Below are 17709 nucleotides of genomic sequence, written 5' to 3'. Positions count from 1 at the left end.
TTTAGTTTACTTTTGTAGAATAAATCAATAAATTGACTTACTAGTTAAAATAGTGTAAATCTTTTTATGACTCTTGATTCACGTTGCCACGTTGTTTTTCAAGACGGTTGCATCATGTCTTTCCACTTGCAAGGTGTGAAAGTGCTATTTTCATTATACCCTCTCAATCATTTCCTTTAACTAATTTGAGTGGAAAAATAACTTATTTTGCCTTTTAAACTGCATTCTCTGATATTAGCAACCACAAATATTTTTACTGTTTGCCTAATAGTTCTTCTTCTAAATAAAGTTCTGCAACTTTATTTATGTGTTTGCCAGTCATATTGGGGTACTACTTTTTTCCTCATAACTGAATGTACTCTTCATATGTCATCTCTAGCTTTAATTATATCTGCTGAAATACTTTGTCATTTCTTTGGTGGTACAATTTTTCAGAGCAATTTAATGATCAACTAGAATTGCCAAATATAAAAATCCCTCATGACAAATCTAATGATATTTTTGTATCATAATGGCATTAGCACAACTGGTTCTTTATTTTAAATCACTATCCCTATTTATCTTGACAGGACTCCAAAGAACTACTCCCAGGACTTTTGCTGTTCCCTTAGGGCTGACTAATGCCATCATTCCAAATGTGTTTTCTATAATTGCACTCAGTTTTGAAAAACAACTTGAAAACCCAAGCGGCTATAAAAGGAGCTAATATAACATTAGCTACACATGAATATAAATCAATTCACATACTTAGAGATTATAATTTTTTAAATATTTAATAGAATTTACAGATTACAGTAAATATAGTTTCAAAACACAAATGCACCACACAGAAAAATTTAATTAAAGTGAAAAATAAGCATTTATTTTGGGTTCATTCAGGAGCATGTAGTATTTTCAATGTCTGTCCATTTGTACAAGTGTGATTAAAACCCATGGGAAACAGCACAACTGCAAGGTGAAATGAGAAGATCACAGAGTCTAGAGCCAGAAGACATGAGTTCAAATCCTGGCTTTGCCAATTAGCAACAACTGAATGAACTCAACTTCACTAATCCACATCTGTTTTCTCATCTATAAAATATAATAATAGCTTCCTCTATGCTCAGCACAGGGAGTTTGAGTACTTTATTTATCCCATATTCTTACAATATCACTTTCAGGCAGGAATTATAGCTTCCATCTTACAGGGAGATCTCTGACCTTTCTATTTCAACAGTCACCTCCCCTCTCACTCCACCCTTCCTGTCTCCCGTTATCCTCCTTCATTGTTCTCCACAGCACAACTCACCATCTGTTATACTACATACCAGCTTGCTTATATATTTACTGTCTGCATTTCGCCACTAGAAAGTAACCTCCTTAGGAGTGGGGATTTTGCTTTTTCCACTGCTCTATCTCCAGCATCTAGAATGGTATGGTCAATAGATATTTGTTGAATCAATAAACTATGATATCACTCTTGACCCAGGTTTCTCTTATAACTTTTCTCTAATATACATAATTTCTTTTTAAAAAATTATTTTATAGGCAGAAATATAATCTAAGGGACATGACAAACCTATTTATTTTTCTTTTATTTAAGTAGTAAATGAGAGAACATTTTTGATGGGAAAACCTTCAGCAATATACTTGAATTCCTCCTACACAGTTTTAATATGCTGTCTCTTTGAAGCTCGAGTGTTGTATCTATTGTTTCTAATTTATTTAAAATTCAGATTAAATATTAAAACATCAAGACATTAGATTGTGAGTTCAATACAATCTTTGGGCCTTATATTGAATCTCTGGTGGAATTCTCCAAGCCGGACATCAGAGTCTGAGTCAGCATAAATCTGCAGGGCTAAAGACTCTTCAAATCCAGTTTGTATATTATCCCGCACAAATTTATATAAAGAGGCAACAAAGTTTTACATTATAAATCCATGCAGGTAAAAACAGTTTTCCTGGATGGTTGAGTAGAAATGATAGCTTTGGAAATAGACAGCTGAGTCTTTTCCCTAGCTCTACCATAACTTATTAGCTATGTGACTTTTAATAAAGTATTTAATTCCCCTAAAGCCTCAGTTTCCACATTTATAAATGGCAATAACGTTGTTTATCTTGTGAGGTTGTGAGGATTGAATAAAATTAGCAAGGGAGGTAACCAGTACCGTGTCTTACATAATGCGGAAGCTCAGTAAATTAGCTCCTTCCCTCTGTTCCTTTCCTGATTAGGCAGAGTAATGATTTCAGAGGACTGAGATTTGAATCTTCCTTCTCTCATTACCGGTTGCATGAGTTTGGGCAAATTATATAATCACTCCATGCTTCCACTAACCCACCTGTATTAAGTTACTGGGAATAACGCCAGTCTCCTAGGTTTCTTGTGAGGATTAAGTGAGACAACTCAGGTATAGTGCTCACCACTCCGCCTGACATGTGCTGAGTGCCCAGGGAGAAAGTTTATTATTAGTAGCAGTAATAATATCTATATAAGTAAAATGACATTGAAGAACAGTCAGAAGGGCTAATTTCTCCCTAAGCTTGCTATATTAGACATAAATTTAATGAAAAAGAAAAGAAAAAATCTGTTCTTAAAGTCTCTTTCATTTACATATTTGAGAGTGCTGTCATCACTTTAGCAAATGCAGAAGACACTATGGTTGGTGGGATTTGTACCTCTCTTCATTTTCCAAATTCTCAACACAGGGTACTATGACCTCTACAATCGGAAAAATATTTACTTAAAAAAAACAACAACAAAGTATGAGGCAGCATAAAATATGCACAAAAATAGTTTATGGTACTGCCTGATATGAACCAAGCAATGTATTGTGTCTGTGGGCTGGAGTATTTCATATATTTTGCATGATGCTGTGTGCTGCCCCTGGAAATACATGGCTATTGGTTACCTTCAAGAAAATATGCTGTGACAAAGCAAGCACATTATACTCCTACCATTTGCACATTTTTTAAAATTCCAAGTGAAGCCAGCTCAACACAAGGTTGACATAAGGGAAGCCATATTGTAGAAAAGAGACCACGTCTTAACTTTGAATGATTGCTGACTAACTAACCCAGCTGGATTTGCACCCTCCAGGAGATCCACCTGTTCTGTAGATTTTATGACCCCTGCTTGTGCACACACTGCCCAGCTGTGATAAGACGATACCGTCTTTCTTTTGAGTTCCTTAGGAATGTGATGACGCCCCAAACAGAGAGTCTATGCTGATAGCCATCATCAATGAAAACTGAAAGATCTGGTGTGGCAACTCCCAGTCCGTAACACCAGAGGGTCAACATTCCTAACCCCCTCCCCTATAACCCACTGGCCTATCTAACTGCTTCAAGATTCTGCGCCCCCTTAAGATGGTTCTTTCGGACATTAGTCAGCCACCTTCCCTCTTGCTATCAAGCTGTAATAAAATGCCCTTTCTCTGCCACCATCTTGCCTCTTGATGATCGGCTTTTGTCTCTCAGCAAGCAGATTGTGCCCTTTGTGCGGTAACATAAGCAACAGCTCCCCAGCTTTACCTTTGGCATAGAGGTGATCCTTGCAGTGTTTGTTAACTGCTTCTTGTGGAGATTCAGGTTTTGGAGAGCTACTGCTAAATGAAAATTACTCTCATAGAGCTGAAAGATGAAAATGGTGTCAAAGCACTTAAGGGTTTTTGTTTTGATTTTTTTAAGTAGCAAGTTTTTGGTTAAGTTTAAACTATAAAACAAAATTTCTTTCTTCCCCTTTACCAATGTCATGCACAAAATTGGATAAGTTGCCTCAGTGCCACTGAGAACAGAACAATCCAAAGACACACAAGCTGAAGCAAGCTCACAATTCTATGATCATGTTTATATAGATACCTACATGTACCGCTTCCAACCTTCACTAGTCTAGGAGTTTAGTAGTTTGAAATGGCAGACACGTTCTTTGATATTACAAACTAGCTTACAGCTCCCTCCCAAAACAATGACACACACCTCCTTTGGGTTCCTGGATACTCTGATATTTATTGTCAGTTGGTTTACACTCCTAAACATGTACAAGCAAATCTCTTGGCTTATGAGTGAAAAGATGTGTTAATGGCCAGAAGGACAGGCGACAGAGGTAGAAAAATCACAGGGCTGACTCCAGCAGCCTGTCTCTATGGTGATGTGCTAAACTACACAAAATTATACAGAAATTCATTCTTAAAATCTCAACCACTGTTATTCTCAATGCTACAAGTTACAATTTTAAAGTCTTTAAATAAATATCCATTTCCAGAAAGAGTAAGTATTTCATTCTGACACTATCCATTCTAAATATGTTCTTATTATACCTAAAAGAGGCACTGAGGCCCCCAAAGCATTGAACTAAACAAACCAAACACAGCTCAACACTCTGACTCAATGGAGGATTTTTAAAAATGTCTTCATTCGGTCTTGGGTCTCCCTCTCATCGTGCAAGTTGAGATAAATGGAAATCGGAAGAGACTGTAAGGCTTTCAGCTGACTCTGCCTGTTGTTCCAAAGCTGCACTGAGACACAGCAGAAGGAAAAGCCATGTGGATCAGCTCAGACCTCCAGGCCCATCTCAGGGAGCTTCTCCACCCAGAGTCACTCAACCATTGTGTGCTTCAATTTCCCCACGAATAAGTTGAAATGAACCAGGATGAACTCCCGAGGTGCTTCTCGTTGCTAACAGTCTATGGTTTTCTGACTTTGCCGGTGTTGAAGTTCTGGGAGAGATTTCCAGGGCTTGACCTAGAAACACCAGGAGAAACAATAATACTTCTCTCTTTCTGTCTACCCCAAACAAACAAACAACAAAATGCCAGAAATGGAACAAAATAAAATTTAAAAACAAATAAGACAAAATAAAATGTAGTAATATCTACTGTGATCTATACTTAATTTTTATATTAGCTTGTGGAGGTTGTAAATAGCCACCTTCTCCCCAAATCTATTTTTTCTCACTCATCAATCTCCTCCATTTCTTTGAAAGACTTAACCCTCTTTATTTCATGCTCAGCTTTTAGCCCTATTCTCAATCTCCTCCTATCTTTATGGTTGTTCCTCTCTGACTTTAGCTTCTCTTCCTTTTCCCCCAACTTAACCATGTATTTACCATAAAGTTCAACTCAATCTCCTCTGCTCTTCTTTCTGTATTTTCACTTGTTGATGAAATCTTACTTTCTCATCTGTTACCTACTTTCCCTATGTTAAAGATTCTCTAATCCATATTCAAATGCAGGTTTCTGCCCTAAGCACATGTCTGTCTATAGAACAGATATTTATATAATCTGACATCATGTCATTCTAACATGTCCAAAATTAAATTCACCATTTTCTTCTTCTCCATTTGCCAAGAAAAATCCAGGCAAGATCATCTCTCCAGTTCTTTCATTTTCATTAATAACACTACTCTCCTCTCAGGCCATTGGCATCAAAAGCTTTGGACATTTGTTTGTGCTTTGCTGTAGTTAGCGGGGAATCAGACAGCCTTGGTTCAAATCTCAAATTAGCCAAGTACTGACTTTATGACCTGGACAAGTTATCCAACCGCTCTGTGCCTCAGTTTCCTTGTTTGTAAAATGGAGATGATAATAACACCTACCTCATAGGAGAAGCACAAGAAGTAAATTGTTACTATATTGTAAAGTGTTTAGCATAGTGTCTGCTGTATGCAAAGTGTTTAGTAAAACACAGCTAACCAAGCAAACAAAAAAAAAAAACACCAAAATATATTAATACCAGGAAAAATAACAAGCTGCACAAAAAAGGAAATGTAATCGTTATACACTATGTGTGGTCATCTGTGAATAATTGTGTCATAATGATGTAAATATTGAATAAGGACTCGAGCAAAAATTGTGAAATAACTACATCAGGAGGATGGGGAAAGGGCAGTATGTGCAGTTGAGAATGTGTGTGTGTGTGTGTGTGTGTGTGTGTGATATTCTGTGTCTGAGAGAGATGACGTAGGAGAGTGAAATCATCATTTTCCAGAGTAGAAAGCTTACATGTAATGTTTACAACAGAAACATCAAGAACTAGTAATATATGCATGTAATTGCTAAGCACAGAGGTACATGCTAAGAGGAAAAGATTAAATTAAAAAGCTCAGAGCCGGAATCAGGGTTGGGAGGGGATATATCTGAGGGCAACTCTTTTTATTCCTTAAAAATCTTATAGTAGTATTTGACTTTAAACATTATATCCAAATATTACTTTGATAAAAATAAGTTTTTGGAAAAGGACTCATTAAATCATGGAGTACGTGTTTAGTGATTATATGCATTCTGGGAAAATGCTGATATTTGAAGAAGGTATTGTTTGTCCATTTTAATTTCCCACACTATGACTTGTAGGTTAAGCTAAAAATATAACCTGATTCAGCAAATGGTTAGGAAAATTCATGATAAATTTATGGCCAAGGCATAAAAAGAGGCAGGGATGTCTGAATGACAGCTTAGCCTTCTGAGGGATCATGAAAGTTAAGCATGATCTCTGAAAAATCTCCATTATCACTGTTAGGAACAGAAAGCCAGGGTGCAGGCAACTCTAAACCTGACCTGCAATTCAATAAGCAGGGTTTCCTCAAGTGTGAGTGTTCATTCCAACAGTGGTCAGGCCCTAGATGGTTTGGATAACATCATCCACACAATTTCCGCTAATAATCTCTTCTATTTAAGCATGACACTTGCCACTTTTATAATATCTTCATCAGATACCATTTCCACCAAAATGCTTGGAACAATATTTATAAGAATCAATTATTTGCAAAACATAATGAATTTCATTAATTGAAACTACAGCTTCAGTACAGTTAAAAGAAAAAATCCTCTAAATATGTGCTGCCTAATAAATTTAGTTGGGTTTGTTATTCTTTCCTAAAAATGAGACCAACATAATTTACGGTATTTAATAAAAGTGTGGAATTCAAAATCTCCAATTATTAAGTTTTAGTAATTAATGGTTTAGAAGACTTTGTTAAAATGGTCTAAACCCAGTTTGAGGGTAGGAGGGCTGGGACAGCATTAACCGGAAAATGCCTGGGGCTAATTTCTACTTTGTTACGGCTTGTTCCAAGAAGCTTTTGGATATCAATCGTACCTCATAAGCATGAGACCTCCTCTCTGCTACTGAGCTCGCAATGAATGGGGTGGCTTTCTGAGGAGGATGAGTACCACTAAGATGCTAAGAGACGTGCTGCTTGGCAAAATGAAGGGTATCATCAGAGAAGATACTCAGAAAGAGCTCCTGAAGAACACGTTCAAGCCCCTGGCATAGCTTTAGTTCTGCCTCTTCAATATCTTCAAGAGGAAGAAAATTAGTTAATCAGAAGTGCTATTCCAACCTGAATATGTGAATAAATGAAAATCATCAGGAGCCAAAAAATAAACCACAAGTGAATGCTTCTAAAATCAGCACCCTCAGTGCCTCCACAGGAAAGACACAGGCTTCCACGAAGCTTCTTTTCACACTTGGATTTCAAGGCATGCTGATGAGCACGTTTTCAGAGACTGCCATGAAACAAGTTTGTTTTCTCATGTTTCCTTCCCCCAATCTAAGAAGTTGAGTTTTGAAGTATCACAATGAATTAAGAATCTTTTTGCACATTGCTTTCTTGCCTAAAGTCACACCATCTTGGTTCCTAATTCTTCCCCTTCTCAGTCAGTGGAACAGTATTAAAAGAACTCCAAATCTGCTTTTGTGATCCCCACATTAAAATTTGCATTTGTTTTAAGTTCAGGCTTCTATTTAAAAGGCTTTCTCAAGGTTTAAAAGAATGAAATTCACTAACAAGGTGATACACTCATACTTAATTCTCCAACTTGACTGCCCATTGAAATTGCCTGGGGAGCTTCAACAAGTGCTCATCCTGGATCACATTCCCAGAGGTTCAGCCAGGGCATTCGAACTTTTATAAGCTCCCAGGTGAGTCTAATGTGCAGCCCCTGCTGAGCAGCACTGCTCTGGAGAACTGGTGCTCTCAACACCACAAAGTTTGTATGTTTGTCAGCCTTATTAGGTTGTACATTCCTTGAGCTGAGTGAATAGATTTGGGTTTTCTGTCTACTGTTTTGGTTTTTATTTTCTTCTATTCTTTGCAATGGCAAATCCAACAAAATAATTCTGCATAAATTATTTAAGGATAGCCTAATGATGACACATCTGTTTCTGCTCCGGTCTCAGTGAGTTTTCTGAATTACAAACAAACAAAAGAACCCTACTTTGAATCCACAACAGAATACTTCTTAGGATAATAATAACCAACAAAACTCAATAATGAAAATCATTATATATACTTTGCACTTTTCATGCCAGAAATTCAATTCTATTTTCAAGGATCACCTTATTACTACCCATAATAAGACTCTGGCAAGAAAATTAAAATGACCAGTTGAGCTAAAGGAATGTCAGGGTCAGACATCTGGTATATTTCCACTTGGTTTAATATCCAGTAGGTCAGTGTCATATTCAACAACCTAAAATTGGAAGGAAAAAACAAGTTCAATAAATTATCCAGCTTGGTTATATTAATTTCTAGAATTTGATTTTCATCCTTGTAATTACCATGGCAGAACCTTATTTTAAGAGCAATGAGAAGTTATTGAAGTCTCTTTAGTACCGGAATGACGTGGTTTTCTCATAGGAAACCTGGAAGAGGACCAAGTAGAAAAATATGAGTTGAATTTTGGTCTCCTGAATTTGGAATGTCTTTGAGACATCCAAGTAGAAGTGTCAATTAGTCACTTGGCTGTGCTGTGAGAAGAAAACATGCAAGTTCCTACAATGAGGAGGTAAACAAAATTACTGGCAAGATGAAGGGGTCTTGGGAAAGAGCGGAGAATGAGAACAGTGAGGAACTCCAACATCTATGGTCAGATACAAGAGGATAGCAACTAAAAAAAAAGACTGTAATAAATACACTTCTCTCCCAATCTCTCTCCATATTTCTAATTATTTCTTGTATAGAACTGCAAGTGGAATTATTAGATTAAAGAGCATTTAAAGTCTCTTGATCCAGACTGATAAACAGCTTTCCAGAAAGATTACACCAACTTTCTTCCCCCTTACCAGCACTAAATATCTTTGTCAACTTGGTGGATAAAAGCATCATCCTATTATTTCAGGCAACTGTAAGAAACAATTTGTATTATGGAAGTGTAAATGGTTTTGTTACATAAATAAGATCAAGAGGCTCGCAAATGCAGAATCGTATTTAAACTGGGACTAGGTAGCAAACAGCAAATGCCCAACAAACTTATCGACTTAAATTGAATTTAAAATATGATCATTTGTTTTCATAGTCTGTTTCTAACAAGGAAAGGTTCCAATATTTGCTTCCTTGGCCATGAGGAGGAGGTCCCAAGACTGCTCAGATGGTCAGTTCAGGCAGAGCCACCTTCAGAAGTCTTTCCTCCAGCAGTCACTACCAGGATGCTGCTCAAGGAGACAGACTCTCAATAACGGTGCTTCCCCATGTGGCTGGGAACTTCAAAATCATTCTATTAATGTTTTTAACATTGCTTGGAAAATGGGTAATGCCTAACACATTTCTTTGTCAATCAATAGTATAAATTCACATAAAAATTTACTGAAATGTACTCCATTTTCCAGTTATCCCAAGAACAATGCATCACACATCTGAATATATCATGGTTGAGTTCAAAGTTCAAAGTCTTTTGGCTTCATTGTCTAATCTTAATGGGACAAGATCCGGGTTCATCCCAATTGATATTCTTCTGATATTAATACACATAATTATTTTTCTTAAAAGAGATTGCAGTCTCTTGTAATGTATTTATATTTTTACCTGAGTTCATTTGAGTTATTACAGACTGAAAGGACATTTATTTCATGGACTATGTTTTAAAATTTGTTCCTGTCCTGCGTATTACCTGCAATCCTGTTGCTATCTACAGCTCCCTCTCACTCTACTTAAAAGGGCAACATGTCTCCTTGTGTAGAAATTAAAGGACCCCCAACTTTTGCTCAGTCAAGCTAGTTGGCTTTGCCTGCTATGAACTTGTTCCAGCCGTTGTCATGATACGTTGCTTTAAGTTTATCCTTCAAGTTGTACACTTGCTTTCAATTGCTTTCTTTGGACAGTAGGTAAAGGCTCGCACTGCTTGGATTTGAATCCCAGTGGGGAGGATCAGAATTTGCCACCCCTAAATGCGTCTCTTTGGCTTGACTATTTTTAAGAACAAAAAAACTCAAAAAGAAACTTTGACCTTCCTCTTAACTGCCTAAAATAATTTAAGATAGACGGCCTGTCCCAGGAAAGAGCCATCACCATAGATAACTCTGGGTATGGTAGACTGGAAGAAACCTTGCTAAGCCCATTTTCACCAAAGTTTTCTCTCTCAGGTCCCGTTGTCTATAGATTTTACCAGATGTTTGCTTTTCCCTCTCCATGTGAATTGCCTTCCTTTCATTTGAAGTTCAAAACCACTACCTCTAACATCCTCCTTTGTCCTTAGCTTAACATGGTATTTAAGGCAGTGGTTTCTACCATTTTGGTGAGTTACTCAGTTTTCCTGGGTTTCTCGCATGTATACATGTTATTAAACTTTGGTTTTCTCCTGTTATTCTGTCTCATGTCAGCTTAATTCCTAGGCCAACCAGAAGGACCTAGAGGGTAGGGGAATAGCTCTTCCCCTACAACAGCATCACCCTTTACAACCTGCGTGCTCCCAGGAAGGCTCTTTAACCTCTCAGGTGGCTCAGTTTCCTCATATGTACTCAAGTGATAAATACTACCTACCTCCCACCGATAACTGAGCAAGTACTATGTATTAATTATCATCATTTTGCCTGGTTGTTTTTGCCATTGCTCATTGATGTTACTGTTTTTTGTTTGCTAGTTTAGGGGAGGGGGCATGAAGGGTGTACCTCTTGCAACTCTCTCCAGCTTACAACATAGCCATGGTTGGAATAGTGGTCTATCCTTTCTAATTTCTCAGCCCCACTGACTCGGGGACTGTGATCTTGGTGTGCTTTGGCTTCCCAAAGCAAAAGCGCAGCTCATGGGAATCTCCAGCACTCATTTCCCAGAGACTCTAAGTGACACACACCATATACACACTCAAGTCCTCTCCGAGTATCCACACCAGTAAACACGTGATTCTGTGCATATGAAATTCAGCTCTTTCCCTCCAAAGAAAGAGATAAGCCATGGAATCCTCTCTCTCTCTCTTTCTCTCATACACACACACACACACAGATACACATGCACACAGTCTCTCTGGCGGGTCTGTGAAGAATGAATTTGAGAGCAAGCCCAAGGCTGGGAGGCCAATTGGAAAATTAGTGCAACCATCCCTGGGCATTGGCTTGGGGGAGGGGGCGGTGGACAGAAACAGGAAATGATGAATGTGTATCAGTGAGAAGCATAAACAGTACATTTTACATGTTTTTAATACACATTTTCTAAAGCACACAGAACATTGGGAGCAGGGACTAGAGCTATAATTTCCCTGATCCACAAGACAGAGCGGGCTTTGTGGGAACTGGAATAGCCAGCCTGGCCCAGCCTGTGTCTCTCACACCATCTGGGGGCCAGGTCTTCCCACTGCAGCCCAGGAGGGACTGGCGTAGCACCTCCAAAGCCACGTCCTGCAGCTGGCTGCTTGGCAGGAGGGCGACAACATGGGACACACGACTGCCACATCCACTGCCCCTAATCCAAGCTCGAGAACCTACTAGACAGGGACATCTGATCCCCTTGGGCTGGGCTGGAGGGCTGGTGGCAGGTTGGGAAGACTGAGGGTGGGGGTGGGAGGGAGCCATCCTCATTTTCCCCTCTTGGGCACTGTCATCAACATCACAAAGGGACCCAGCTCACCTGGGTCAGGGCAGGACACAGGAGAAGGGGCAGCTTCCCTCTGGGACGCCACATCGCTTCTGACTCACGCAGGGCCTGCAGCTGCCACACTGAATTTTTAAACAAGCAGGCAAGCAAAAACTTTTGCCTCTAAGCACATCCCATACCAATATCTCCATTTATAAGCCTTACTGCTGTCTCTCCTTCTATTAATAAAGTCAAACCATTGTTCCCTTGCTGTTTTCCCTGGCTATTCCTTTGTATTTCCTTTGCTAGTGTTTGGGGAACTCCCTCTTGCTCCCTCCCTGTGGGCCTCCAGGGGAGGCCTATTAGTTAACCTGTTAGTTAAAGTTTCCATCCCTCCATTTCTTTCCCTGCCTGCTACCCCATTCCTGGACAGTAGCCCTGCCCAAACCTTTGGGAACCTCTTTGAATGTCTCATCTATTTGCAGCCAAAACTCTGGCTGATAGACCCATATTTGCCTGAAATTCTTCACTTTAGTTCTATAGTCTGAAATTCACTACTAGCTTTAAGCTTCCTATTCAAAATGCAGATATTTCTGCATAAGTAGTCAGTCTTTCCATACAAATTAAAATTGTTCAATCAGGTTGTTTTTTCCTAAAAATCTAACAGAGCAGTTCCAGAGGGAAGTTGGTGTGGTGGAATCAGTGAACCTTGATGAATAGGGTACTTGGGGAGCACGGCCTTGTTTGCATGCTGAGTAGGGGCATGCAAATAGTCACTGCAGATAGTTTGGGCATCACAGGCACGGGGGGCAACGGGAAACAGTCCCAAGCTCAAGGAACCACTTTCCTACTTTACCTGGTCTGGGTAATATGTGGGTATTTGACTTCTAAAGGCAGGAAAAGGAATCATGACACAAACACTAACATCTTACAATCCAAGATTTTGAGCCAAAAGTAATCTTTAAAAGCATATGAAGACTTTACCAAAATCTGCAAAACATAGAGGAAAGACTCTCTAGAGGAAGAACTATCCCTATACCCTCTAGGTTCTCGTGGCTGGTCTTAATACCGAACCTCTTAATCTCAAATTTGCGTGCCTGATGTGCAACAAGCCAATGACTGAGACATCCGTGCTTGGAGACAGAGAAAGATTTGTTCAATTGGTCAGAATAAGAAGGCGGAAGGATAGGTTCTCTCAAATCCACCTTAACAAAAGAAGAAAGCAGGGGGTTTTATAGAGCTAAGAGGCTTGGGAAGAGGAGTTTCAGAGAAACAAAAGGGAAATCCACGTTTCTTTCACTCCAGATAAGTCATTGGGCAATCAGACTTCTCAGCATCTTCTCAGCAGCTGGCGCTGGTTATCTGGTGATCATAACTTTCTTGAAGGTGTTCTTTTTTTACTGCAAAACAGCTCATAAATCCTTATGACCTGTGAGTCACCCTTCTGGTTAAACAAGAAAATAGCAAATTAACAAGATTAACTTCTTTTCATCTGTGTCTATGTTGGGAACAAGGTCAAGAATAATCATGTTCTTATTGAATATTTTACAGTAACCCTCAAGTACCTGGCTTCAGGCTAAGAATTAAATTGACATGAGACAGAATAACAAGAGAAAATCAAACAAATTTAATAGCATGTACAGATTGATGAAACCCAGAAAAACTGAGTAACTCACCAAAATGGCTGAAGCCACCACCCTAAATATCATCTTCAGCTAAAGACAAAGAAAGATGTTGGCGGTAGTGGTTTGGGACTTTAAAGGGGAGGAAGACAAGACACATGGTGATGGAAAAGCAAATGTTTGGTAACAAATGTTTGCTGGACCATCTATAGACAACGAGACAGAACTTCAAAAAAGTGGGCCTTAAGGGGTAGGCCTGGTGGCATAGTGGTTAAGTTTGGCATGCTCCACTTCAGCTGCCTGGATTCAGATCTGGGGAGCAGATCTACACCACTCATCAAGCCATGCTGTGGCAGCATCCCACAAACAAAACAGGGGAAGATGAGCACAAATGTTAGCTCAGGGCCACTCTTCTTCAAACAAAAAGAGGAAGATTGGCAACAGATGTTAGCTCAGGGCCAATCTTTCTCACCACAAAAAAGTGGGGGGTGGCGCTTAAAACTAAACAAAAAGAAAAAAGAAAAAAATGGGCCTTGCTAAGTGCCTTCCTGTCTACCACACCCAGAGTTATTTATGATGATAGCTCCTTTCTGGGACAGGCCTTCTATCTTAAATTCTTTTAGGCAGTTAGGGGGAAGGTCAAAGTTTCTTTCTGAGTATTTTGTTTTTTTCTTCTTCTTCTCCCAAAAGCCCCCCAGTACACAGTTGCACATTTTAGTCGTAAGTCCCTCTGGCTGTGCCATGCGGGACACCACCTCACCATGGCCCAACAAGTGGCATCACATCAATACCCAGGATCTGAACCCACAAAACCCCAGGCCCCCAAGGCAGAGCATGTGAACCTAGCCACTCGGCCATGGGGCTGGCCCCCAGCATTTTGTTCTTAAAAACAATCAAACCAAAGAGACACATTTTAGGTTGGCAAATTCTAATCTCCCACAACTCTTCCTAATCTAGAGTAAAACTTAATAACTTCTATTGCCACGTGCCCTATCCGTATCTCACAGACACGCTATAGATGCCCCTTCAGATCCTTTTCTCTGGCACTTCACACTCCCCCAAGCTTTCCACCCCAACCCAGACAGAACAGGTGTTCTTTGGTTTTATTAACCTGTATTCTCGGATCTGTTGGAACTCAAGAACAGATGTTGGCTCTCATTGTAATTCCTTGATAAACTTTTGTCTGAACTATCAATAAATAAATAAGTGTGTCACTATAGAAAAGAAGAGAGAGAAAAGAAAACAAACTTTATTTTTTCATAAGACAAGGGAGTTGAGCATCCTGTCTTCCTGATTTTCTACTTCTTTAAGGTTAGCTTCTCATGTCTAAAACGCAAGACACACATTCCAAGCTCTAGGTTAGCACGAGAACAGCTTCCATCCTCATTTGAGGAATTGCACAATGTTTGATTTTTACAGTCCAGGAAGCTAACGACCTCATGAGTATCTTCAGTTCCTAAAAATAAGCAGATAGATAAGTTAACAAATAAACAAAAACAGGGGACTACATTTATTTGCAGATACATTTACGAAGTTCTAGTAGAGACTGCAAATATAAAGACTTATGGAACTAAAGGTGATAATGGCCCATGGGAACAAAACAGTTTTTAATCAGATTTAAAAATAGATTTTTAAAGGAACTGACAAGGACTGCAGGTGTTCCTGACGTTTTGTGGAAGACCAATTTACCTCCCTGTCAACCAGATAAGTCCAGAGTTATTGGACCATCCTACAAAAAAGGCCTTGAACTTTGTAGAAGACCATGCCATGCTGGATGTCCTGTCACTCCGTTCAGGTGGGGGCAACAGGTACATAAAGCTTAGGTGCAGTTTCTCTGGAGGGAGCCTAGACTACACTACTCCTAATTGAAATCCACATCAAGGACTTTCTCTACCCTCCACTTTCAGCAACCTCACCCAGGGATCATTTTGGAACATAATATCATCACTGTTCCAAATTACTTTTTCTAAGCTGATTTTCCTCTGCCTGAATCTCCCTACTTAGCTTTTAAAAAAACTCATTGGATACAATTTGTAAGCTTCCTTATATATTCAGGAACAAAAAATAGAGAAAGAGAGAGAGCAAAGTGGAGGGGAGAAGAGAAAGGAGGAGAAGAAAGGAAGAGAGTGTGGTAGTTTTCTATACTGCCTCTGTCCTCCACTAACACACAGCGCCTATCACCACTGTGCCCAGAACATAATATGCCGGAGAGAAGGAGAGAGGGAGAAGTACCTTGAAGTAGTAATCTAGTCACATAATTTCAACTGTCATACTTTTTTGGAAGGTCCCACAATGTTTAGCTTCAGCCACAAGCTTTCTCCTAGTTTCATATCTCCACTTGTCTAGCAGCTAGATTATTTCCACTTGGATGACTCATTGTCACTTCAAAGTAACCATTTCTGGAATCATTTTAACTGGCTTCATCCCCAAACCAGCTCCTTTTCCCTGAATTCAAATTTCTATTAATGGCACCAAAACTTTCCAAATCACTCAACCCAACCCCATGTCCCATCATTGACGCTTCTTCCCTCTTCTCACCCTCATGCCATCAATGTTTTCATCTTCCTGATATTGTCCCTCTTCTCCATCCCTTCCTTTCCATTCTTAGCCCTATCAGGCCCTTATCACTTCCTGGGTACCTGAAGTTCTAAAGATAAACTCCAGTAGCTTCAGTTTTTTCTGGGCTCATCCTGAGAGGATATTCTTTGACCGAACGGAAAAATTACTGAAGGGACTAAATTAAAGAAGAGGTGAAAAATGTAATAATGATAATAACAATAGTTAACATTTATTGGGCACTTACTATTTGTCAAGTATTTCTTAAAAGCCCTTTACATGGATTAACACATTTCAGGCTCACAATGAAACTCTGTGAAATGAATACTATTTGTACTTTCCTTATAATAAGCAGAGAACCATGAGAGTGGAAATAAAATTTGCATGGTGTACTGGGAGGCAGAGGACCTGGATTCAAGGTCTCAAAATCATTTTTTGTAAAATGAGGGGGTAGAGGAGATAATCCCTATATTCTCCTTGGAAATAATCTGAGATTCTACCTTATAGCTGAGGTGAGAAATTTGGTATAAAATAGAAAGATAATTCTGGAATTCTCCAAATTCTATTCTATTCTCAAGGAGTCATTTGTAAAGAAATAACGATTCAGTCATTCAAAACATTCTTTGACCACCACAAAGTACTACCATTGCCAACAGATGGCTGTTGTGTCATTTCCTATAGCCTTCTCATCTGTGTCAACTCTTCCCTTATTTTTGCTAAAGTTTTACCTGAGACAGATAACAGGCCAAAGAAAAGAAGAGCTAAGAAAATGTAATGAATCTTCATGGCAAGGCAGCTCAGAAACAACTTAGTGTCTCAAAAAGATAAGCCAATATAAATGGAGACGACTTTAGAATCAGAATTCCTGTAGATAGTCTCATGGGTGAGCAGGACCTTACATGCTCTGGTCTCTCTCAGATTTGTGGGGAGCCAACTCCCCACAATCCCTGTATAGTACTTCCTATTTGTTTACATCACATTATGACATATGCAAGCCCTTATTACATCTTCACAACACTTCTTGCTCGTCCACGTCCCTCTACACTGTCTCAGTGACTCACCCTCAGGGCTTAACCTCGGGGTCTCTTATCACTTAAAAGATCTCTAAATTGATGGCCCCTTATAGGTGGCACCACCTTTCTGGACACCTGTTCCACTCCCTCTACACAGGAGCAGTACTTTCTCTTACTCTACATATCTCCTTTCCTAGGCAGGGCATCGGGTTCACCAGGACTGGTACTGCCTTGAATACCTCCACAAGGTCATTGGTAGACCTGAACCTTCACAACCCCAACTCATCTCCCTCTCCTCCTAAGTCCGAGAAGCATTGTTGAAGATTGTCATGTGATTATGCTAGTATTTCACTTTTGTCTGTTTTCAACTGGGCTCTGGTGGTGGCCTTCCCATTAAGTGTGACAACCGCAAGGAATGGGATTTTATCTTCTCTGACCCTGAGCCTACACAGTATCTTAAAATGGTAACACTCGTAGAAATTTGATGAACTGTTGAAATGACCTTTTTCGCTCTTTTTGTTGTTGTTACTCTTCTATTGACTTCTGTCACCCCAATGGGGCTGGTCATATCAGAACTAACCGGTGTTCCTCCCTTTTCACGCAGATTACTTTAAATCTTCCCCTTACTTCTTTCTTTCCTTAAAATTTTGAACCATCACTTGTATATTCCTTCGTCTCTCCTTCTATCCACATTAGAATATCTCTGTCTTTGCCTCCATCCCTTCTCATCTTTTGTTTCAGAAGAGATATCACTTCC

General features: G+C 39.4%; 1 long non-coding RNA gene across 8 annotated transcripts in view; it reads right to left on the bottom strand.

Annotated features, from left to right (window-relative positions):
• Window positions 1-1561: 1561 nt before the first annotated feature.
• LOC139083052 (uncharacterized) overlaps window positions 1562-17709 on the bottom strand; it is a 114005-nt gene continuing 97857 nt past the window's right edge. For all 8 annotated transcript variants that reach the window (XR_011539546.1, XR_011539543.1, XR_011539547.1 and 5 more), the window contains 2 exons: window positions 7075-14839; window positions 1562-4722 (listed from right to left, as the gene is read on the bottom strand). This is a non-coding gene — a long non-coding RNA (uncharacterized lncRNA). The remainder of the gene's footprint in view (window positions 4723-7074; window positions 14840-17709) is intronic.

This window comes from Equus przewalskii, chromosome 4, assembly GCF_037783145.1.
Source record: "Equus przewalskii isolate Varuska chromosome 4, EquPr2, whole genome shotgun sequence".
Classification (NCBI taxonomy): domain Eukaryota; kingdom Metazoa; phylum Chordata; class Mammalia; order Perissodactyla; family Equidae; genus Equus; species Equus przewalskii.
Note: the sequence above shows the minus strand (reverse complement) of the source record. Positions and strands in the feature narration are given on the sequence as shown.